At 42.4% G+C, this 25,296-nt stretch overlaps 1 protein-coding gene across 6 annotated transcripts in view; it reads right to left on the bottom strand.

The window, feature by feature from the left end:
• The window catches only part of Pkn (serine/threonine-protein kinase N), a 724,111-nt gene that overhangs the window by 269,702 nt on the left and 429,113 nt on the right, over window positions 1-25,296 (bottom strand). The gene's annotated exons all lie outside the window — the stretch shown is intronic.

The following is a 25,296-nucleotide window of genomic DNA, read 5'->3' as shown; positions in this document are numbered from 1 at the left end:
CATATGCCTTTCTTTGTAATACGAGGGTGGTCAACTGGAATGAAGACAATATAGTAGCACGAAAAAAGTCAGCATAAAGTCAGCAAGAAAAAAGTCAGTATGGACAGTTAGCATGAAAAGAGTCAGCAAAAAGTCAGCATAGGAAAGGTCAGCATCAGTAAAGTCAGCATGGAATTAGCATAAAAAAAATCACCAATTCTTTTAAATGTTACGACGGAGAGCGAGTGTATTCTTAACGATGTATTCCACGCCAAAAATACGGGCGGTGGATATTAGCACCCGAGTGGCGGCATGTGAAGGCGTGTGTCAATCAGGTGCCGGTGCGTGGATGGAATACTGGACCACGGGAACTGGATAGGGTGAAGACATATCCAAATTTGGTTGTAAAAAAACGTGTCGCCAATTCTAATACCATCACTCTGAGGGGACTGGGATGAATTTGTAGTCTTGAGGTCACACACACACACACACACACACACACACACACACACACACACACACACACACACACACACACAACCTCCCTACAAAGAATGTTCCTTTCTCTTATCCCTTTCACATTTTTTGTAACCCTCACCATTACCTGGTCCCTCCCCTTCCCTTCATCCTTACATGTATGGGTGAGACAGGTGAGGCCACACCATCAATTTGGTTACCTGGTCATGCCGCCTCACCCGAATGCACTCTCCATCACCGTACAAGACAGTGGAAGGAAGATAAGGAGTTTCAGAATATCACACACCCCGACAGCGCCAGGTTTAAGGTCCTAGCGCGGGCAGTTGATCTCACTCGATTTGGGTTGCTAGTGGATTGGCAGGTAAAATGAACACCAAGGATAATATCTAAGGGAGGTAATTTTCGTAGCCTGGATGATGCAGTGGTCTTGTATCCCATCACAGGCTAAATTGCTTACAGTACGGAGATAAGCACCGCAGCTAAGCGCCTTGATCTGTCCCCAGCATTACCTTTTACCCTTTACAACCAGACGATCTTACTCAGGTAGGGCCTCGTAATGAAGGGGTAAAGAACTCTGTATAAGACTTGGGAGAAACAATGAGATGGGAAACTGGAAAAAAATAATAAAGTTAAAATAAAACTCTCACCTTTCCATTCGTTCCTGCTCATACAAATTTCATGACTGGATTTAATATTGCAAAAAATTCAGTCTCACTCTTTTCTACCAGATTCGGTTGTGTGAGATGATGGGTAACCAGAGGGAGGAGGGAAGGGAGGGAACGGAGAGCCATCTGTTTTTATCCTACCTACTGTATTTCGATCACCTTAATTTGGTGGCAATTACCGCCCACTTCCACCATATTTCCCGGTGATCAAAAACAGCAAAAGAAAATAATACGACTCTACTTCCATCCCATAACATTTTTTCACAGCTGTATACGAAAATAATACGGCTCTACTTCCATCCGATAATATTTTTCACAGCTACAGAAGAAAATAATACGGCTCTTCCTCTATCCCATAACATTTTTTTCACATCTGCAGAAGAAAATAATACGGCTCAACTTCCATTCCATAACATTTTTTCAAAGATGCATAAGAAAATAATACGGCTCTACCTCCATCCCATAACATTTCTTCACAATCAGATGATACAACTGCTAATCTCTCGTAACGGCTTAGCATTAATGTAGAGGTGAGAAGTTTACGTCAAGTTAAAGTGAACAAAGCTTAATTACTTCACTACAGCACCTTCTTCTCCCGTCCTATTTTCAGACATAATAATTAAGCGAAACATGGGGGAGTCAAGCTGAGCCAAGACGTAGACGAATATGAGGGATAACTACAAAATTAAAAAATACAATGAAAGGAACAAATGTGACGAAAATATGAAAGAGAAGGGACAAGTAAAGGTACTGAGCATGAAAGACAAAGACTGGACAAAAGTGACACACACACACACACACACACACACACACACACAAGGAAGGAAGGAATGAAAGAAGGAAGGAAGGGGGGGAAGGAGGGAGGAAGGAAACAATCATGTAAATAAGAAAATAAAACAAGAACGAGAGAGAGAGAGAGAGAGAGAGAGAGAGAGAGAGAGGAGGGGGGGGGCAGGCGCCATTGTGTCTGTAAGGCTAGACTTTGATAGACGCGGCTAATGTTCTTAACACCTCCACAACCTGTATCAGTTTTGTCTGCACTCTTTCCTCCAATCCCTCACACTTCCCTCCACTTCCTTTCTAACATTCCACCTACTTTCCTCTACACCTTTACTCAATATTCCTTTCTATCCTTTTCACAATCACGCTGGGTAGATTATTGCAAACTATTATTATTATTATTATTATTATTATTATTATTATTACTGTTGTTATTGTTATTATTGCCTCGTTATGGGCCAATATTTCTCCTATTATCTGTACTTCGTTTTCCTCCAGAAGCTCCATCCACGTAGTCTCCCCTTTCATCAGTTCCTCCACTCCTTCCATTCCCCTACTCTTTTTTTCACTTTTTCTTCTGTTTTGTTTTTCTTCCTTCCTGTATTCCTTTTATACTTCCCTTACTCTCTCTCTCTCTCTCTCTCACCATTAAAACCTCTCTAGCCGTAACCATTTCCAACCCACCTGGCGCTAAACACAACAGATCCAACCATTACCACCGCAACTATACCACCATCACTACTACCACGATTTCTCATCACTGTCTATACAACATATCACCACCACATGTTTTCCCTATCACCACTACCATATCACCGCTAACAATTCTAGCACCACAACTATCACCATCACCACTACCACAATTTCTCCTCACCGTCCCTACCACACATCACCACCACACTTTCCCCTATCACCACAACGACCATACCACCGCTAACAATTCTGACACCACAACTACCATCACTATCGCCACAATTTCGCAACACCACAACACTGACCACCAAACCCACTACGACTATGACCACTACAAATCATCACTACAGTATAATTGTTGTTGTTGTTGTCGTTTTCTGCTTCTTTTTCTTGGGATTCTCGGCTCATCTGGAAATGAACCCAATGGTCATAAGGAAACTATCCTGGGGTTCTAGTCACAGTTCATCTTTACAATCACCACGGTTTCTCCCATCATCACAACTACCACCATCCCAACAACCGTCATCATCACAACTACCACCATCCCAACAACCGTCATCATCACAACTACCATCATCCCATCTACACCAACATAACTACCACCATCACAACTACTATCATAACAACTATCACCATCCCAACAACCGTCATCACAACCACCATCATCACAACTCCCATCAACCCAACTACCACCAACATAACTACCACCATCGCAATTATCACCATCCCAACTACCACCACCCTACTACACCATCACAACTACCATCATCGCAACTACCACCAACGCAACTACCACCACCACAACTATCACCATCCCAACTACCACCATTATTGTAATAGGTGGTACAGGTGTATGAGTCACACTGCGCACCGTTTGTACCCTTTCCTCATCTCGCACCCAATGAACAATCCTCAGTTACTTAAGTTATTTTCTCACATACTCTCATTCCATCAACGTTCTCTAACTTTCACTGGCCCAAGAAATCACAAACTCTTTTAGTATGGGTTCAAATCCAGTCACTGAGGACATTTAAAGTGCGTGCTGGTAGGGTGCATGCATATGTTCGCACTCAGTCGGCTCCCAGATGACATACAGGATAGAAACTAACACACACACACACACATGACCAGGATATCACTTCAACTTTCACCGCTCTCACTGTAAACACTCGTCTATTTCGTACCTGGCCAGCATGAGGAGGGGTACATTCCGGCTATCAACGTCCCTGAGAAGAGGTGGCCCTGTGATGGCCCTCTTACATACTGATACAATTAAAGATACAGATGTTCCTCTTAATAAACTTATCCAGCCATACACATATATGCAGTACAAATTAGCAGATGTCTATTAATATTCGTAATTCTATTTATACCCACAAACTTCTACTTTACACTTCCTTCACTCATATTCATCACGTGATTCCCTCCGCCTAGCTAAAGACCGACCATAATCATCCACGAAAGTACCAACACACACACACACACACAGTACGTACGTGGTACACATTACCTTTGAAAGCATTTAATCACACACACACACACACACACACACACACACACACACGTTAAGCAAATATAAGACTGCTGGTTTTATGAAGTCAAGGTAAAAAAAAAAAAAAAATCAACTAGACAAGCGTTAAAAAAGTAGAGGCTGCCTTGAATGGACCAACCTGTAGTAATCAATTATTTTTTTCCCGGACCCCTTCAGCACCTAGACGTCTTTTTTGCTTTATTACTTTATTCTCACTACCTCAGGACAATTTTATTCACCATTTTTATTTACTGTACTATTTAACAGCAGTATGTAAGGAGTTGGTGCTGGAATAGGGAAGCCTTCGTGTGGTGGTAAATAAAGCCGCGCGACTCAATTACCTGGTTATAAAAACGTTCCTCACCTACTTCCCACTCCCACGAAAGATAGTAGACTGCAAGAGGAGGACAACTTTAGCCTGCAGTTCACCGGGCTCACGTTTCAAATGAGCCAACAACAACAACAACATGAAGTTGTTGTTTAAGGCTACGTCTAACCCATCCTTTCTTAAATTTTCTCCTACCGTCAATAAAATCATGTGGAAAATAAAAAGAGGTATCATCGTACTGACAGGGTTATAAGAGAAGCAACTCTTAAAATTGGATAATAATAATACGTCCCTAACACACCCCTGCACAAATCACACATCCACCCCTACACACATACTCTAAGACCCCCACACCCAAAATGTCCCCCACCTACACCCACACCACTTTCACCCAACACAAATGCTTAATGTACCAAGACCCTAAAGCTTTAACACACACACACACACACACACACACACACACACACACACACACACACACACACACACACATGATTAACTGCACATGCATCAAGGGCTCATCCTCTCCCCGCATAAATCATCCCATACAGAGGTGACAGTCGTAAAATATAAAATTCACTCCCACCCACTTCTATTCCCAGTATCAAAACATTTTAATATATTATGCCCTGGTGTTTAAAATGCTCTTAGGAAAACTTCAAATAATTGTGACAGAGGAATCCATATTCATATATATTACTGACTTTCCTGAATTCCTTTATGGTGAATATAAACATTTTTCCCCTATTCATTTCGGGGGGAAAAAATCAGCATGTCGGTTGGCCTATATCTGGCAGACAGGCGCGGCTACAATATGACAAGGTTTGTGATAAAGATATATAATTGACCTTAAACTATTAAGTCTGCATGTAATTCCCTATAAATTGACATACCAACTGTGTACATCAATCTATCTACTGTCGGAGGTCATATTTCCGAAGTTTATGCATCCAAGTAACCATCCCTAATTAGTCATTCATTCTTGATCCAACTTCTGACCCCTTCACTAGGTTGTCTAATCCTCATGTTAATTTCGCTACTACTATTCGATTTCACTGAAAATACGAAGATCCTATTGCAGTCCAAGGTATACCATTGATCTCTCAGTTCGTTTATTACAAAAGTTTTCCCAGTAATATATATATATATATATATATATATATATATATATATATATATATATGGTGGTAACACAGGTAGCATAAATTAGTAAATACAGAAAAAGACAGAATTAAAAGAAAAAAGCTGTTAGTATACGAAACAACTTAGCCCAGAATTAATTTCCACCTCTCCTCCTCATCATCATCCTACCCACTCCTCACTACACACACACTCATTAAACCACTCTCCTTTTCTCTGTGTTCTATGTGAGCACACCGATATATTTCTTTTAATGGGGCGTTACACACACACACACACACACACACACACACACACACACACACACACACACACATACACAGAACTTACACGTCCAACGACACAACACCTATACATACATGCACACCCACACAGCCACCCACCTTGCAACCTTCACCCACACCCACACCCTACCCACCCATCTCACACGCATCACTAAGCACTGTGTTAAACGATTGGTTTTACCGTGTTACCGTGTGGGTGAATTTCCTGCTGTCACACCTTCAAGAACCGTATAAACTTGGCATTATTTGGTGTGTGTGTGTGTGTGTGTATGTGTGTGTGTGTGTGTGTGTTCAGGGTGTTCAGTGTGGATGTATATTACTTGCAAAGGTGACCTGATGAAATACCTCTTTTGTGTGTGTGTGGCCCAAAGGAAATTCGACATACAAAAAGCATTTCCTAATCTTACTCCTTTCACTCCGATGTGGTTATTTTATTTTTATCTGTTTATTTTTGCTATCTCCAGACAAACTTCAACTCGGAGGAAATTTTACAGACATATGGGGTTATAGTTTCGCTTAGCCCTTCACTACGAGGTCCTTAAGCGGACTGAAATAAACTGAGAGTAACAATTATAAAGTACAATAATAGGTCACCGGACTGAAACGATTATAGATAACACAAGGGGTGGGTTGAATCTCCAAGCGAGAAAAAATATACGTCTCAAGGAAGAACTATCATCACAGTGCCAAGAAAATATGGTCCAACACCTCCATTCCCATTATCCACATACACAAACAATTCTTATAAAAAAAATACAAAAATAAATAAAGTCAGAATTTACCCTCCCAGTGTGACTGTCTTTTAAAATTGGTTATCTTTATTGTCAAGCGGTTTTTAAAGTGCAATGTTTCAATAATGGTCAAAGTAAACCTTCACAAACGCATTCCTTGTATGAGGCTTGCATTTTACTTCTGGTACTGCAAGATTTATTTTATTTTGCAAAAAGGAGAGCCGTCGTGGTGTGATGGCTAAAAGCAGAGTTAAAAAAAAAAAAAAAAAAAAAAAAAAAAAAAAAGCAGAAAGCAAAAGTCCTACCATGGCTATGTAAAAACAATTCCCCTTATATGTGGCGTATCGTGGCGTGTGTGCGCATAAGGGTGTAACCATTGGGGGGGGGGGTAAATAAGTGGGTAAGGGGGAGGGGGGTTATAATGTACTGAGGGGAGGATGAGAGGGTACTAGGAGTTGGAGGGAGGAGGAAGCAAGGGTAAGGTCATGGCGAGGTTACCAGTGGACGCATTCATAAAGAAACCTGTGAAAAACTGGTCTCCATAGCATTTAATTACTGTCAAAAGTGCGGCTACCAATCCTCCTGCACGGGGTTCAATTCCTTGCGGGGCTGGGCATTTTAGAGGCAACGACGGTAGGTCCTGTCAAATGTTCTCGCATACTTGCACCCTGTCGTGGCTGCCTTAATGACACACACACTATCACCCACAAACACGGCCACTCCAACAAAAATCCCACCACCACTCTCCCAAGAACCAAACAGGGACGCAAACATTATGCAAAGAAAGTCAAATCTCTGTAAGCCTATGGGTGAATAAGAAAAAAAAGGATACCTGAATAAGACAATTATCGACATCTGCGCCTGCATTCAGCCAAAGTCCTACGACATGCCCATACTCACTAGGAAAGTCCTGCTAGTGAGCAATAAGCAGGATGGGCGTCACACTGAGAATATCCTGTGACAGCCTAAGTCCCCTCCCCTATGTTGCCAAACTTTTCTCTCACCTTCTATACATACATACAGTATATGTATGTGCATATTTTACACACACACACATACACACACACACACACACACACACAGCGGAGGCAGGGGGAAAAAAAAAAAAACGCGTGAAACAAAGGAAGGGGCGATTACAAAAGCGGATGAAGTGAAGGAAGAGAGGAGGGAGGAACGAGAAGCGAGAGGGTAGGAGGAGGGGTGGAGGTGGACGGGGGTAGTTAATAGGATGGTGTGTGTGGTCGTGGTGTGACGTGTGCTGGGGATAGGCGGTGGGGTCATGGGCACAAAGGGGTAGCTAAGGTGGCGTACATGGCAACAGTGTGTGTGTGTGTGTGTGTGTGTGTGTGTGTGTGTGTGTGTGTGTGTGTGTGTGTGTGTAATCGCTGTTTTTGTTTGTAAGGATCTTTTTTGTCTGTAACCCTCTGTGTGTGTGTGTGTGTGTGTGTGTGTGTGTGTAATCGCTGTTTTTGTTTGTAAGGATCTTTTTTGTCTGTAACCCTGTGTGTGTGTGTGTGTGTGTGTGTGTGTGTGTGTGTGTGTGTGTGTGTGTGTGTGTGTGTGTGTGTGTGTGTGTAATCGCTGTTTTTGTTTGTAAGAATCTTTTTTGTCTGTAACCCTGTGTGTGTGTGTGTGTGTAATCGCTGTTTTTGTTTGTAAGGATCTTTTTTGTCTGTAACCCTGTGTGTGTGTGTGTGTGTGTGTGGTCACGTCGAGCAGTGGGGCCGCGAGCGAGTTCACATGGACGCCTTAGGTTATAGAGCGCGCGCACACACACACACACACACACACACACACACACACACACACACACACACACACGACCGAATCGGAACAAAGTTTGACGAACTGAATGTCATAGGAAAAGTATAGGATGGAGACAGCCCTAGCATACCGTACTTCAAGGTGGCTGGTTCAGTGCTATGCTCCATTCACTTCAACTCGGCGTAAAAAGTACCATCTCCTCCTAGTACTGTGCTGTGACAAGAGATGAACACTAGTATATAATATTTCTCACTAGTCACAAAGAAGTGCTATGGACAGTACAAAGAGCTGTTGCACTGTCTTTTTCTGCCAGAGCTACGGAAAATAAGCTACAATAAGACGGAGAATATGCTGCAATAGAAGAGATAATATGCTGCAATAGGACGGAAAAGAAGCTGCAATACGACGCATATCTCCGCCTGGTTAAAATAAATAAATAAAAACTAAAGTGCTCAAGCAGTGATATGTGGGGGTTTGGTTTCAACTGTTAGTAAACGTGAATGACCACAGGAAACGGCTAATTTATTCTACTTTCATTTTGTTTAAAAACAGAAAAGAAAAATGAACCAAAAGAAGAATATTAAAGAACAAATCGAGACAAAACACCTCACACCTATACAAATATGGCCTACAGTATAAAAACATACGATATATAAGCACATGCAGACACTAATACCCCCCCCCACTCTCTCTCTCTCTCCTCCTCCTCCTCCCAGCTACTTCAACCTAGCCATTATAACCACCGCAGCCAGGTCTGTGTGTGTGTGTGTGTGTGTGTGTGTGTGTGTGTGTGTGTGTGTGTGTGTGTGTGTGTGTGTGTGTGTGTGTGTGTGTGTGTGTGTGTGTGTGTGTGTGTGTGTGTGTGTGTGTGTGTGTGTGTGTGTGTGGTTATATTCCAGGAGGCAATTGGGGGAAGGTGTGGTGGTGAAGTGGTGGGGAAAGTGGGTTAGTGGTTTGAGTGTCCCGGGTCGGAATTGTACAGTGCTGGCGAAGGATAGAATATTTAACCAGACTTTCTGTTTTGGGGTCTCTCTCTCTCTCACACACACACACACACACATCTTTCCCTCTCTCCTTCTACCTCCCCCCCTTCTCCCAGTTTGGTCAGTGGGCATTAGTGCGTTATGCGTGATGTGTGTGGGGTTATGAAACAAAGGTGAACAACCGTACCACAAAAACAAGCCACCAAATCTACAGACCCATTTGCACACACTTCGGTCACCCTTGTATTCACACTGACCATTTTAATCCATCCTGTACAATGTTTCTTTACGCTATTCTTGCTACATTTCGATTGCCTTTAACTCAGGAAGGATATGCAGTACTGAAGAGGCCAATGAAGACGTATCCAATCCCCTATGTTCAGTAATTCCATCCTAAAGAAAGACATCTGTGCAAACGTAGCCAGAATAATATAAAAGGCGTCGTCGATGAGTTAGTCTCTCTCTCTCTCTCTCTCTCTCTCTCTCTCTCTCTCTCTCTCTCTCTCTCACACACACACACACACACACACACACACACACACACACACACACCTTTATCCGTCCAACACCACCCTCTATCCCTGCTTCCAACTATTTCATTATTTTCACCATTTCTGTAACACAATTCCAATACTTCAATATTTCAATCTCCCTAAGCCCACGAATAATTAAACTCACTCTGTCATTTCACTGAAGATTTATTCCCCTAAACTAGATAAACTCATGGTAAAGACACAATAACACGTGCCAACATGGAACACGTGGTCATGATCAACACGTGCTAAGGGGCGGCACGTGATAGGGGTGAGGAAGGCAGAGAGGTGTGAGGGGTTGATGAACTAGAGACATGCTAAGGGAACAGGACCACGGCTGACCTGCATATGGGATGGATGGAGAGCTGGCATCATTATCACCATAGCAACACACCATCATCATCACCACAGCAACACACCATCATTATCACCACAGCAACACACCATCATCATCACCAAGGCAACACACCATCATCATCACCAAGGCAACACACCATCATTATCACCACAGCAACACACCATCATTATCACCACAGCAACACACCATCATTATCACCAAGGCAACACACCATCATTATCACCAAGGCAACACACCATCATTATCACCATAGCAACACACCATCATTATCACCATAGCAACACACCATCATTATCACCACAGCAACACACCATCATTATCACCACAGCAACACACCATCATTATCACCACAGCAACACACCATCATTATCACCACAGCAACACACCATCATTATCACCATAGCAACACACCATCATTATCACCACAGCAACACACCATCATTATCACCACAGCAACACACCATCATTATCACCATAGCAACACACCATCATTATCACCACAGCAACACACCATCATTATCACATCAACACACCATCATCATCACCACAGCAACACACCATCATTATCACCACAGCAACACACCATCATCATCACCACAGCAACACACCATCATCATCACCACAGCAACACACTAGGCTTGACTGACGATAGAGGGTGGTTAGTAGATGGGATGGGGAAGATGAAGAGAAAAATGAAAAAGAAGAAAAAAAGTGGAGAATGGGAGTTGCACACTGATGGCTAAATGGAAAAGAAAAAAAAAAGGGGGGGGAACCAGGACGATACATGAAAGCAGGAGAGATGAAGAGATGAAAAACACTGGAGATGAGAGAATGGGAGAAGAAATGAGACGGAACAGTTAAACAGCCCGAACCAGAAAGGATAGTGGGAGAGATGTGAAGTGATGAAGAGAGAGAGGAGTGTTGGAAGAGGGAAACTGAGAAAGGATATAAATGTAGAAAAAAAAAAAAAAAGAGAGACTGCCATCAGGGTAATGCAAGATGGTCTCCACATAACTACAATACACTGATAAGCTTCTCTGCAAATTGTGTAATCATTAATGAACATACAAAAACACGGTGTCAAAATTCACTTGTTATTACGGTTTGACGTCTGACCACAGTAAAAAAATAAAATTAAATAAATAAATAAAAAAAGAAAAGAAAAAGATAATGGTGTCGGTGCTAATGACCCAAGGAACACATGTGTCACGTCTGAAGCAAACTGGTCGAGAAATAAAGGAACGGCGCCTATCTCAACAAGCGTTTGGAATAAACAAACAAACGGGGGAAGCACAGTAGCCCTCCAAACTAGGATGTGGAGGCCTAAATATGGCAGAAGTGGGTGGAGGGAAGGCTAATTCTTTTTCACAGCCATGGACGTATCGTGTATTTAATTCTGGATGATGCTATGCAATTTTCTCCAACAGATAAGGAAACTTGCCCTACCTACCTCAGATCGCCTGCCTAACAACCTTGTCTTCTTCCCTGTCTACTTTCTAACATATTCTAGTTGACTGAGTGTATACCTGCCTACCTACCTACCATACCTGCCTCCATGCCTAATCTGCCTGCCTGGAGCTGAGAGTTATAAGAATGTTTGTTGACACTCAATGGGGATGTCGCCGAAGCGCCAATATTCATTAACATATATAATCCTTCCTAAACCCAAACACAGAGGTATTAAATTCTTTTAAGCATCCAGCCTTAGTGCCCGCCTATACCTAAAACATCTAAACTAAAACATAACGCCAACATGCTCAAACAATCGAAAAAATAAAAATCCCGATATCTCCAAACTTTTCGTCTGCTTCTTCGTCTTCTTTCTTACAGCAGGTCCACGTTATTATTATATTTTTTGTTTAAGCTTCAGTCTACCCTGGGTCGAATGCACAACAGATAATGCCAGAAAAAGGTCAAAAGTAACAGGTCAGGAATAAGTCAGCTTTTACAGTCTTGACCTGATACAGACCAAACTTGGTAGAGGGGTAAGGGGTACGCAAAGGGATTTTTTTTATTTATTTTTTTTATTTTATTTTTTTTTTAATCTGATTTTTTTTTTTCCAAATCTGAAAACAATGTCAAAATTTATGATAAGCGTCACACTTTCGTCCCTTTAACTAAAAAAGTTGTTATTCAATTTGGTCCAAATCTAGTGGAATGATTTACGGTCAGCCACAGATTAAACTACAGTTTTGAGAACGACAGGACAAAAGTCTAGGTCAATTTAAAAACTTTTGATCCTAACTGTGGTGTTCAGGGTCACACAAGGATGAAATATTCCAAGTTTGATAACAATGGGTCAAAGGTTAAGGTCACAACTAAGTCAAAAGTTCGGTCACAGACGGTTCACTACGAGTGAGTGCTGCTCTCAGTGCTCCTTCTCCTTACTTTCTCCAGAAAATCTCATTCACCAAGAGAGAGTTTTCGAACTAGAGCGAGCTAGTCAGTCTTCATTAATCTCCTCACCACTACGACGCTCTACAGCACGTTGAAAAACTTACAAACACGTTAAGAACTTTCTCACTCGGAGGCTTTAAAAAATCAGTAAGTATTTAAAAACATTTAATAAAATGTATAAAGAGGTAGGGATGGCAGTGCGCCAAAAATCAACGGGACAAGGGACTGTAAGTTACACAACATGCAATCCTTTGCCTACATTTTTTTTTTTTTAATACTGGCATATTTTTGGCATATTTCTGTGTACTGCATGTGTGCTTAACAGTTATACTATTAACATGACACTTTGTGTGCACTTATACTACATGACCATGGCACGTGCTGGGAATAAATGTAGGGATAGAATCATTTGTAGTTTTACTGTCTCGGCCATGTTCCCCTGGTTTCGGGCGCACTGCTATCCTTACTCTATTTACACTTTGAGTATTTTTTATACTTTCACTAATTAATGCCTATCCAAACCTCACACACACACACACACACACACACACACACACACACACACACACACACACACACACACACACACACACACACACTCTCTCTCTCTCTCAGAACACTACTGGTAGATCTAAATGTACATTTATCCACCCATCAATCTATCAATTGTCTACCTACCTCTCGCTGTAAAGGATTTAAGGTATATCACCGTAATCATCCAAGTGTGAAAGGTTCTTCCTAACCAGAATAAAATCGCACTGTTGCAACTACAATCAAACAGGAAAACTGACGTCGTAATGAAGGATATAATACTACTCACAGTATTATCTTCCTCCATTCTATAATCCCTACAGGTTTTTTAATCCTGCAATTATGTTTTTTTTTCTACTTATTTTCCTGTACCACTGATTAGGGTCTCAGGGGTGGGGGAAAGATCTTGCTGCTTTACTACCCTACTCTTATCAAGGCGGGAGGACGGTAAGGTTGGGGTATATACGTAACACTGTACTGTACCTAGGAAATAAGGAAGGAAGGAGGGAAGGATGAACAAGGTCGGCATCTTCCCTACCGTACTAACCATAAGGTGACCTACTACCACACTACATCACATCACACTACGCCACACCATCCTGTTAATACACCATCGCTATTAGCACTGGACATGGGAGGGGAAGAAGGCATGATGGACGGGAGGAAACAGGAGGGGGATAATGATGAATGGTGGGATGAGAGAAAGGAGGATGACTGATGCATGGAGGGAGGGAGGGAAAAAGTGATGGATTGAGGAAGTACAGCATGAGTAAAGATAATGTGCAATCAACACCATCGTCATCACTCTCATCATCATCAGAACTCTCTTACCAATTCTGTAAAAGAAAATTCAGAAACAGGATAATAAACCAACGAGAGAGAGAGAGAGAGAGAGTCATGGGAGGATGGGTGGTGTGGAGGTCATGGGGGAGCTGTGGTGTAATTAATGGGGTTTTTATGGTGGCAATTAATTCGAAAGGACTGGAGGGGCTTGCTCTACAGGGTAATGGGGGAGGGAAGGAAAGTGCAGAGGTAAAGCATGGGAAGATAAGAAGACACAGGGAGAGGGTGGGGAAGGGAAGGAGAAAACTAAGGGAGAGGGAAGGGATGGGAAGAAGAAGAAAAGGGGAGAGGGAAGGGATGGGAAGAAGAAGAGGAGAGGGAAGGGGTGGGAAGGACAATAAGACAGAGGGAAGGGAAGGGAAGGAAAGGAGACAAGGGGAGAAAGAAGAGAAGGGAAAGGGAGGGGAGAGAAGAAAAAGGGGGGAGGGAAGGAAAGAAGAAGATAGGAGAGGGGAGGGAAAAGAAAGGAACAGAAGAGGCAGACAGAGGGATGAAGGGAGAGAAAGAGTGGGATGGAAAATAAAGACACAGATTGGAGAAGGAGAGCGTGGTGAAGGGGAAGAACGGAGAGGGGGGGGGTAAAAAAAAAAAAACAGGGAGCAGAACAATAAGAAAGAAGGGGAGAAGAAAAGAAAAGAAAAACGAAAGGGGAAGGGGGTGGAAGGAGGGAGAGAGAGAGAGAGTACAAAGGCACAAAAAGGCAGGAAAGTTAATGCCTGGGAACCGCACGTTGATCTGGAGGGAAGGAGGGAGGAGGTACAAGGACAGAGGTGCAGTGAGAGAAAGAAACTAAGAAAAAATAAGTGAGAGCAAAGAATACATGACCGAAGAAATGCGGAAACAAAATCTAGAAAGGGGGAGGGGATATGAGAATGGAAAAAATGGAAAAAGGAAGGGTGGGGATGGAGTTGGATGAAAGGGGATTGAATGAGTGAGTGAGTCAGGGGACGAAGAGAGGTTGGAATAAGAGCAGAATGAGTAAATGGCTGATGGTTGAATTAGTTATGAAGTAAAGAAGAAAGGTTGGTGAAGGAAAATAAGTATGGCAGATGAGGGGAACGGCAGGTGAGAGCATACTGAGGAAAAAGAGATGAATGAATGAATGAATGGAAGGAAGGAAAAAAGGAAGGTGGGTGAGTTTAGGAAGGCAGTACCGAGGACAGGTGAAAGAAGGACGGAAGGAAGTAATGATAAGAATGAAGAAGGGTGAATAACAGGGTGAATGAGTGAAGAAAGACTAGACAAGTAAAAGTAGATGAAGAAATTTAAGGAAAAAGAAAAATAAGGAGAGCAGGTCGATGAAGAAAGAGGAGCAGATAAGGCCAAAGAAAAAAAGGTAACCAAAAAAATGTAAGAAGAAGGGAAAAAGTGAGTGAAAAAGGACGAAAGGAAGAAAGAAAGGCAAACAAGGAAAGAAATGAGTATGTGTGTAAGGAGGAAGAAGGGGAGTGGTGGTGGTGTGTGTAGGGGTGGGTTGGGGGGGGGTGAGTTTAGAAGCCCCAGGGGTGACATTGACCTGCACAACAGCACCCGGTAAGGAAGTGAGGGGCAGACACGAGGGATGGTCACTACGGTGGTCTACTTATCTCCTGCTTGGGGGGAGGGGGAGGGGCAGCAGAGGAAGGGGTGGGAGGGAAGGAGGGAGGAGGAGGTAGGGATAGGGTGGAGAGTAGGGAGAGAAAGAGATAGGGAAGCACGAAGATATAACAGGGGTAGCACAGGCAGGGTGGTGGGGGTCAAAAGTAGTGGAGGTAAAGGGGGATGCATCACAGGTATGGGTTGTAGGAATTAAGGAATGAGGAGATATGACTGGGGTGGTGTGGCATGAATAGAGTCAAGTGGGGTTGAGGTGGGTCTAGTGGGGTTATAAGAAGAATTAAAGGGGGATAGTGAAATTTGTATGAGGTTATGGTAGGTTAGACTGGGTTGGGTTGGGTTGGGTTAAGATGAGTTAGGTTGGATCAAGCTGAGGTGGGCAGTAGTAGTAAAGGGTTATAAGAAGGGTGGCATCATGACGTGTTATGGAGCTACTGGGTAGTGTGGTTTGGCATTAGAGTAGTTGGGTGTGGTGTGGCTGTGGGGATATGATGCTGTACAGTGCTGATATGGCATGAGTGATGGGTGGTGTGATGTGCATTCAACTGTTGCGTGGCGGTAGGGTAGGTAAGGGTGCTGGGGTGGTAGGCTGGTGTGATGTGGTCATAGAATGCTACGAAGCAGTGTGATAAGGTCTGGGTGAGAAGGGGCTGTGGTAGAATTTAAAGCAGAGATCGTTTGGGCGGTAAGCTTGTGAGGGGATAACAAGGATTGTGTTGCACTTATCGTATATACTGTTCTGCTTTAGTAGGGCACTGTGTGGGGGCAAAGTGGTCAGTCGGAGCAAGGCAGAATAACTATAACTGATTACCTGATGCAATAGTGAAAGAAACAAGTGACTGTAGTGTGGTAAGTGGTAATACACGGTGGTAGTAACAACATCAATCAAATAGCACCAACTTAATGGTCATTAAGAGTCTGTACATTACAGGGTAGGGTGAACTAAAAAACTGGTGGCATGTTGCATGGCAAGGTAGGGGATTAGTGGTAGTGGGCACACTAGTGTTGTGATGGGGGGGGGGGAATAATTAATGTTCACTAAAGGAGTGTAAGTCTGTTTGTCAAAGACGTAGTGGAGTGCAGTGTGGTGTATATTGTAGAGAGGTGGGGTAAGATAGTCACTGATGGTGAAAGATTATAAATGAGTTGGGCTGATGTGAAATATCTTATTGTGTGGTCAACATAGCAATCACGATTCAAGATCTTATTGTGTGGTCAACATAGCAATCACGATTCAAGATGTGTCAGAGTGGTGTAGTACAGTACAGTGTGTTGGAGTGTGGCAAAGTTACTGCTGAGTGCAGTGTGCTGCATTAGGCGTAGTGGTAGCTGAATGGTAATGTCGGTGAGGTCAGAGAAAGAGTACTTGTGTTGCAGCCTTGCAGGGGATGTCAAAGCAGCATGGTGAGACAGTTAATATTTCGTAATGTGAGGGTGTGGTGAACGCAACAAAAGACTGTGATGTTTAAGGTCGTGCTGGGTTGTGAACTAAGATGTTAGTGTTGACAAAGAGTAAAATTTGGTATGAATTTAGGTTAACTTTCGCTGCAATAACCAATTCTGTTATTGCTACCATCAGATGATTTTATCTGGCTAATGTGGGACTGCTCCTCATTCAGAACGGCAGGTGGCTGGAGAGAAAGGTAGTTAGAGAAGTAAAGATCAAATAAAAGAAAGAAACAAAACACACACACACACACACACACACACACAGTGTGTGTGTGTGTGTGTAAAAATCAAGCATGTATACCACAAATCACTAAAAACCAACTATACCCACCTCCATCTCCAACAACCACAACTCCTCAATTACACCCTCATAAATCATGTAGCCTCAGATATGTAACAAGGAAACAGTTAACCTTGACTGTACCCTAATATTCACCCCAATGACTGTATGGGTGGCAATGATGGATGGGGAGGCGGGGAGGAGAATGAGTAATGAGGGGAGTTAACACCTTCAATCCATTCTAATTTTTTCTTGCTAACTCGGCGGTTTTATTTGGCTTTGGGGAGACCTCTTGTAGTGAAAATGTAAATGAATGCTTTTAAATGAACACCATAACCTAGCCAGCCCAGTTGAGCAGACTAAAGCTTTAAAAAATCATCTGTAAGTAGCACGAATAACCGGGAAAAACACATCACCCAGCTGAAAAGGTTAAAGGAAGCTGCTAACCTTCACTGTACCCTGAAATTCCACCCAATTACAGATTGGGTTGCAATAATGGAAGTGGTAATGGGCAGGGAGGAATGAGTAATGGGGAAGTTAAGGAAACGGTCTACTGGGTAGAAATTTTCATCCACTTTCCTCATAAAATCTTTCATACCTCCCATAACTAGCATACATCATTTAGGGTCTTGAATTCAAAGTGCTGTGAATTGCAAAAATGGACTGTGGTGGGTGGGGGCGCTCACCATCCACTCACTCGATGTAGTGCTGCCCTCGGGTGTCTGTCCTTTCCTTCTATCCTCTCCTGTCTTTCTTTCCTTCATTCTTTTCTCGTCCTTCTGCCTACGGGTGACTTTACACTCCCTCTTCTGTCTTTCTTTCCTTCATTCTTTCCTCTTCCTTCTGCCTGTGGGTGACTCTACAATAAGTGACAAGCAAAATGGTTTCCTGTACACCAGGAAACCATTTACTATGCTGGGTGGTAACCATATAACCAAATATTGGCGCCTGGTGGTTTAGTGGGTAATTATTGCGCTCCAATCGGATTCAGCCGGTGAAGGTTTATATCCGAGGGATGGCTGGGGTTTACTGCTCACGTAATGCCACTCAGAGATGAGTGAGGCTGGTCATTCTCATCTTAAATGTCAGAAGCAACTTGCCTAGCCCCTGGCTCCTATGCTCCTCATGGGGCAACATAGGATTGGATGATGATTATGATGATGACAAAAATTTACTCATATATTGAAACTGTGTGGGTTTAATTCATTCAATATATATTTAATATCCACTCACTAAATGTTGTGCAGCTTTGGGTGTCTGACCTTTCCCCCCTTCCATCCTTCCTCTTCTGTCTTTCCTTCCTTCATTCTTTCCTTTTTCTTCTGCCTACAGGTGACTTTACACTCCCTCTTCTGTTTTTCTTTTCTTCATTCTTTCCTCTTCCCTCTGCCCATTGGTTACTCTACACTGAGTGACAAGCTGGGTGGTAACCATATAACCAAATTTTGGCACCTGGTGGTTTAGTGGGTAATCAACGTGCTCCAATCGGACTGAGCCTGTGTAGGTTTATATCAGGAGTGGCTGGGGTTTTTAGCTCAAGTAATGCCACTCAGGGATGAGTGAGGCTGGTCACTCTCAACCTTAAATGTCAGGACCAACTTGCCTAGCTCCGGGTTCCTACACTCCTCACAGGGCGACATAGGATTGGATGATGGATGGATGGATGGATTTCTTCTAGAGCTTTAAATCTGGCCCCACAGAGGCAGCTGCCCACCTGCAGTCAAAGAGTTTGCTTAGCCGGACAGATCAAGATTTACCACAGCAGCAGCAGAATCAACAACAACAAAATTCCTGGTGTACTGATGTCCTCAAAACATCATCTATGATCATGATGACAACCTCTGCATTTAAGTTATGCCACTGAGACAGTTTCATTCTGCATGGTGACTTTTCAAATTAGAGGTGTCTGATAAAACCTTCTTTAATTCTTCACTCTACAAGATCTGTTCTAAAAAATAATCTTCTTTCTCCTCCTCCTCGATGCCCTCTTCTTCTTTCCTTTCCCTTCCCCCTCAACCCTCTATCCTTTCCATCTGCAATTTCCTCTTTCCAATCTTTGTCTATACTCACTCTTTCCTTCTAATGTTCAGCTTTCTTTCCTCTTTTCTATGCCCTCCCTCTGTTTCCTTTCCCTTCCTTCTCTCTCATTTTCTCCACTCCATCTTCACTTTCCCAATCCATCCATTCCCTCAGTACCATCCTCCACTCTCTGTTCTCCCTCTCTTTGCTCTCTCCTCTCCAACTATGCTCTTCTCCTTCCCTTTCCTCTACCCTCTCTTTCTCATCACTATCTACACTCTCCGTCACTTTTCCTTCCCTCAACCTCCCTTTTCTGTTCTTCATCTACACTCTTCCTATCCTTCCCTTCTCTCTACCCTCTCTTTCTCCTCTCTATCTACTATTCCCATCACCTTTCCTCTTCTCTCTTTTTCACTTCCACATCAACCCTCTCCCATTTCTTGATCCCCTCTCCTTTTTTCTTAGTTTCCTTCCCCCCATTAACCTCCCTCCTTATCACCATCTTCCAGAAGTGCACATCCCAATATTACCATCCCAAACGTGGAGTACAATTACACCCATATACGGATCACTAACCAGCAGTACACAAGTGGTACCCTCATCACACTATGCAAAGGTAGTGTTATGTCTCTATTTTTCTATTTTGTTCCCTTTATGACTTTCTATACATATGCAAACTAACGGGTCTATTTGGATAGTGTCTCATGCTAATTTCTTGTGACTACTGCAGTACAAATAACTGTATTTTAAGTGGTTTGGGGGACTTTTTAACCTCTTACTTAGCAAAAAAAATCTGCTTCCAAGAGATTGGGTGTGCTAAGCCGACTCCGCTCTTTCTTTACCCCTGCACAATTGTTGACTCTATACAGGGGTTTTATCCGCCCCTGTGTGGAGTACAACTCTCATGTGTGGGGTGGCTCCCCACATACAGCTCTTCTCAATAGGGTGGAGTCAAAGGCTTTTCGTCTCATTAACTCTCCTCCTCTTACTGACTCCCTTCAACCTCTGTCTCTTCGCCGCACTGTTGCATCTTTATCTCTTTTCTATCGCTACTTTAATGGTCACTGCTCCTCTGAACTGTCTGCTTGCATTCCTCCACCTCTACGACGGGCGCGTAGCACCCGTCTGGCAGCAAACTCTCATCCCTTTTCTGTCCAACTCTCTAATGCAAGAGTTAACCGTTACTCCCAGTCTTTCATTCATGCAACAGGTCAGCTCTGGAACTGTCTCCCTCTGTCTGTATTTCCTCCTGCCTATGATCTCCAGTCTTTCAAACGCAGTGTGTCAAGGCATCTCAAAATGATCGGATCTTGAATTTGGCTCTCTATTGTATTTTGTTTTTCTCTTGGAGGGAACTGTTACTGCGGGCTCATGGCCTTTGGTTCCTTCTTCCTCGCATAAAAAAAAAAAATAAATAAATAATAATAATAATAATAATAATAATAATATTCCATACTACACCCTGATTTTTTTTTCTTTTGTCTGTAATTTATATTGTTTTAATACCAAGATACTCTGATTCAACAACATACATAACGGATATTGCGGTGCAATATCCAAAAGAAATTGCTGAGGTGGTAAAAATCTCCAAAGCCACTTAGAATGTGATCAATACAGTAGAATAAAAACCTATGTCTGAAGGGATGAGGTGAGAATTTTACATGGCTAAATGATAATTGCCTGGATGGATGGCTCATTTCACATGGCATGCCATTAACCTTTTGGCTGTGGTGAGTTCTTCTGAGGTGAAAATGGCCAGCTGTCTTCAGATTAACAGAATACAAAATTCTTTATCCTCCACCAAATCGTTACTCATGACAGCAAAACATTTCTGTTGTCACTGGTTTCTCTTGAGAGTAGTAAAATTGTCTGATTTAACCCCCCAAAAATAAAACGTAGGTATTCTTCAGCCAAGTGGCTAACATTTTGATTATCTGGGGGTTTTCATTTCTTGTCTGTACAATCAAGCTCCAAGTATTAGTAGGGTGGTGATGACTACCGTATAACTTATTTTCTATTAAGTTCTTTAGATGGGGATGAGTAATAAAACAATAAAAAATGCTACATTGATGGGGAATATAATGAAGAGACATAATGATCCTCAATAAGCAGATACCAAAAAGAAGTCTGACAGGAAAAAGAAGAACAGACATGTACTGTGAGAGAAGAAAGAAAACTAAAGCAGCATGTCATTACCTCACCACACTTGGCTAAGGTAACTAAACTTATCTATCTCTTCACAGAACAACCTCTTCATAGAACAATCAGCTTAACACAATCCTCCGTAAGGTCAGAAGTTCCCTGCATTTTAACAGCCTCCTCAAACAACAATCATCTTTACACAAGTCCACCTTAAGGTCTGAAGTTTCTCTAGGCTTAAATAACCTTTTCACTCATCATTCACCTTTACTCAATTCTTACACAAGGTCGGAAATTCCCTTAGACTTTAACACCCTCCTTACACAACAATCACCCCTAAACAATCCTTCCATAAGACTGGAAATTCCCCCATATTTCATCCAACACAAGCAAGACAATTATATACCCTTCTGGTTCATTATATGCCAAACTGTAATTCTTTGGTTCTCTGTGCAATGGAATGAAAATGGCTTAGTTACTGCTGGTAATTTGCTGTATAATAAGGGTTGGATGTGTGCGGCTGAAACTGGATACAAATGTTTCTCACATGTATTTCTCCCACCTTATCTTCTTCGGTTTGCTTTATTTTTACTCACCTTCCATCAACACTTATTTCATGTCACCTCAGTTCTCCTTCAAAATGCCTTCTGGTTGCTACCTGACTCATTTCCTCTACTTATAATACAAATACAAATGACCATACACTTCACTGCTAATTCCATCCCTTGGATACTCTCACTGACATTTTTTACACTAAGTTTTCCCTTCCCTTTCCCTCTTATTTTCTCATTTTGTACTCCACAATTTCACTATGGTTTCTACTATATTTTTCTTTAAATTCTTGTTAATAGCTAACTATGCATCAAAACACTTCCATCTCTTCTCCTCTCCTAATCAGCATTATTTTGCAGACTACATCTAATACCACTACATCTCAGGAGAGTACTTTCCTCATCCATATGGCAAACTGTGCAGGGCCACACTCCTCTTGCTATGGCTGTATGGTCACAAGTCTTAGATATCATCATTTTTGTTTTATAAACATTTATTCTCAAACCCTTGTGCCCAATTCATCTCTCAATTTCCCAAATCTCTCCTTTTCTACCCTCTCATTCTCCGTTATCCATACCAGATCATCAACATACGACACCCCCATGGAAGTCAGATTCTGAAGTCATGCATGACAGCCTCAAACACCATGATAAACAAGATGGGGCTTAAAATCAACTTCTGCTGCACAGCAATGCTCAGGGAAAAATCATCACTCAAACCTGCGCTTACTCTCATCTGGGAGTGAGCACCTTCATACATTGCCATAATCACTATTACCAACCATACCTCAATCCCAAGCTTTCTCACTGCCCTTTTTACCACCTCCCTGTGCATTCTGTCAAAGACCTTCTCCAAATCAACAAAGTGCAACTCTCACTTGCTTCCTACAGATTTTCCAGAAGCTGTCAGACCCTTGGTATAGCATCAGCAGTCCATTTGCCTGGCATCAAACCAAACTGTAACCCATCAATATTCACTCTTTCCCTTTTCAAATCTTCCAAGATTCTTTCCACTACAGCCGTCTATTTGCCTGGCATCAAACCAAACTGTAACCCATCAATACTCACTCTTCCTTTTCAAATCTTCCAAGATTCTTTCCACTACAGTAGTCCATTTGCCTGGCATCAAAACAAACTGCAACCCATCAATATTCACTCTTTCCCTTTTCATATCTTCCAAGATTCTTTCCACTACAGCAGTCCATTTGCCTGGCATCACACCAAACTGTAACCCATCAATATTCACTCTTTCCCTTTTCAAAACTTCCAACATTCTTTCCACTACATTCATAATCTGGTTCAAAAGCTTATGCTGCTAAATTTCCTCTTCCAAGGGCATTATCCTTCTCCTTACATACATTTAAATTATGGTTTTTTAACCACTCATCTGGAACAAAACATCATTATGTTTTCATTTTTTCATTTTTAAAGGCTCCAACATGCTTGCATGCATTGGCCTTGGTCACCTAATGGTGGCTCTCCATGCTGCACGATCCATTGCAGCCTCCCTGTTCAGTCCCTTAACCCTGAGGTCACACTTAATGACCCTGTCCCATGTCTTTCTCGGTCTACCCCTCATAACCCCACCCCCAATACTGTATTAACACTTCTCACCTTCCTCACCCAATTATCATCCTCCATCCTCTCCACATGTCCAAACCATCTCAATCTACCTCTTCTCATCACAACACCAATACACTCCAGTCCCATCCTACCTCTCAACTCTTCCACTGTGAACCCAGCCCCCCCAGACCTTGGACGCAGTGACGCACTACACATCCACCTAATCATTGTCATTTCTGTATGTCTGAGCTGATGAATATCCTCCTCCTTCACTGCCCAGGTCTCACTACCATACGGCATTACACTCCTAACACATGCTGCATACAAAGATCCCTTAGCATGTAGGGAGAGTCCTCTCAATGTCACACCATTATGTGATAAAAATTTATCAAACCCGTGACTAAACCCACTCCTACATGTAAATATGTAAAACACACTTTCCTATGATTCCTGGATCAAACCTCAGAAACTTCTGCACAGACACCACCCACACATTACTAATCAAGATCATGAACTGCACCATAACTCCCTCCCCACATACACACACACACACAAACACGACCAAACAGATAATTGTCCTAACACATGAGCAAAAAGTAAATGAGCAGCTGCAATCTGACCCACCACATTCAGTAATAACAATATACTAAATCAGTTGACATGTAAACACCAATGGTGGTAGCTAATCATGACCACCTCAGTACCAATTCCTGCCTACAGTGGAATAAGGTACAATCCTGAAACAGCAAGAGAAAGCACTATGAAAACACCCCAGTGAAATGGCTACATGATCGATTATATATCATCCAAGCCTTTCAAATTCACAAGCAAGAGCCATCTCCAATAGCTTGTTAGGTGGAGACAGGATTTTGGGGCTTGATGATGTGAATGGCTGTCTTGCCCATTTCACTGGGCATGCTGGTAATAGTTATTCCAATTTCATACTTTCTCTTTCCTTGTTTTTGGATACTGCCTCACCCCTTTATAATGTGGGGGGGAAAAAAGGTCAAGATTATGATGATGATTATGATGATGATATGTGGTTCTCAGACATTTGTTAGAAGGCATGTCTGTTGACTATTATGCTGAACAAAGGATGCAATCCTTGTCATGTGGCTCTCCATACACAGTTTACCAACTCATTTCATATTCCTAAACTTCTTCAACCTCCATACCTTGCTTTCCTCACACATTCATATATGAAAATTTGGTTGCAGTAAACTTTACACTCCCTCTTGTGTCTTTCTTTCCTTCATACTTTCCTCTTCCTTTTGCCTGTGGGTGACTCTACACTGAGTGACAAGCCAAATGGTTTCCTGTACACCAGAAACCATTTACTACGCTGGGTGGTAACCATATAACCAAATTTTGGCTTTGGTGGTTTAGTGGGTAATAAAGGTTCTCCAATCGGATTGAGCCGGTGAAGGTTTATATCCAAGGGGTGGTTGGTGTTTACTGATCACGTAATGCCACTCAGGGATGAGTGAGGCTGGTCAATCTCATCTTAAATGCCAGGACCAACTTTCCTAGCCCCTGGCTCCTACACTCCTCATGGGGCAAAGTAGGATTAGATGATGGATGGATGGATGGAACAGGAAAAACGTGAGTTACCAATTTACAGTAACAGGAAAAATGGGAGATACCAACTTATGATAACAGGAAAAATGCGAATACCAACTTAA

Source organism: Coenobita brevimanus, chromosome 72 (genome assembly GCF_032717465.1).
Source record: "Coenobita brevimanus isolate Jiangsu-jjx chromosome 72, ASM3271746v2, whole genome shotgun sequence".
Classification (NCBI taxonomy): Eukaryota; Metazoa; Arthropoda; class Malacostraca; order Decapoda; family Coenobitidae; genus Coenobita; species Coenobita brevimanus.
The sequence above is the reverse complement of the archived record's forward strand: the minus strand, read 5'-3'. Positions and strand labels throughout refer to the sequence as shown.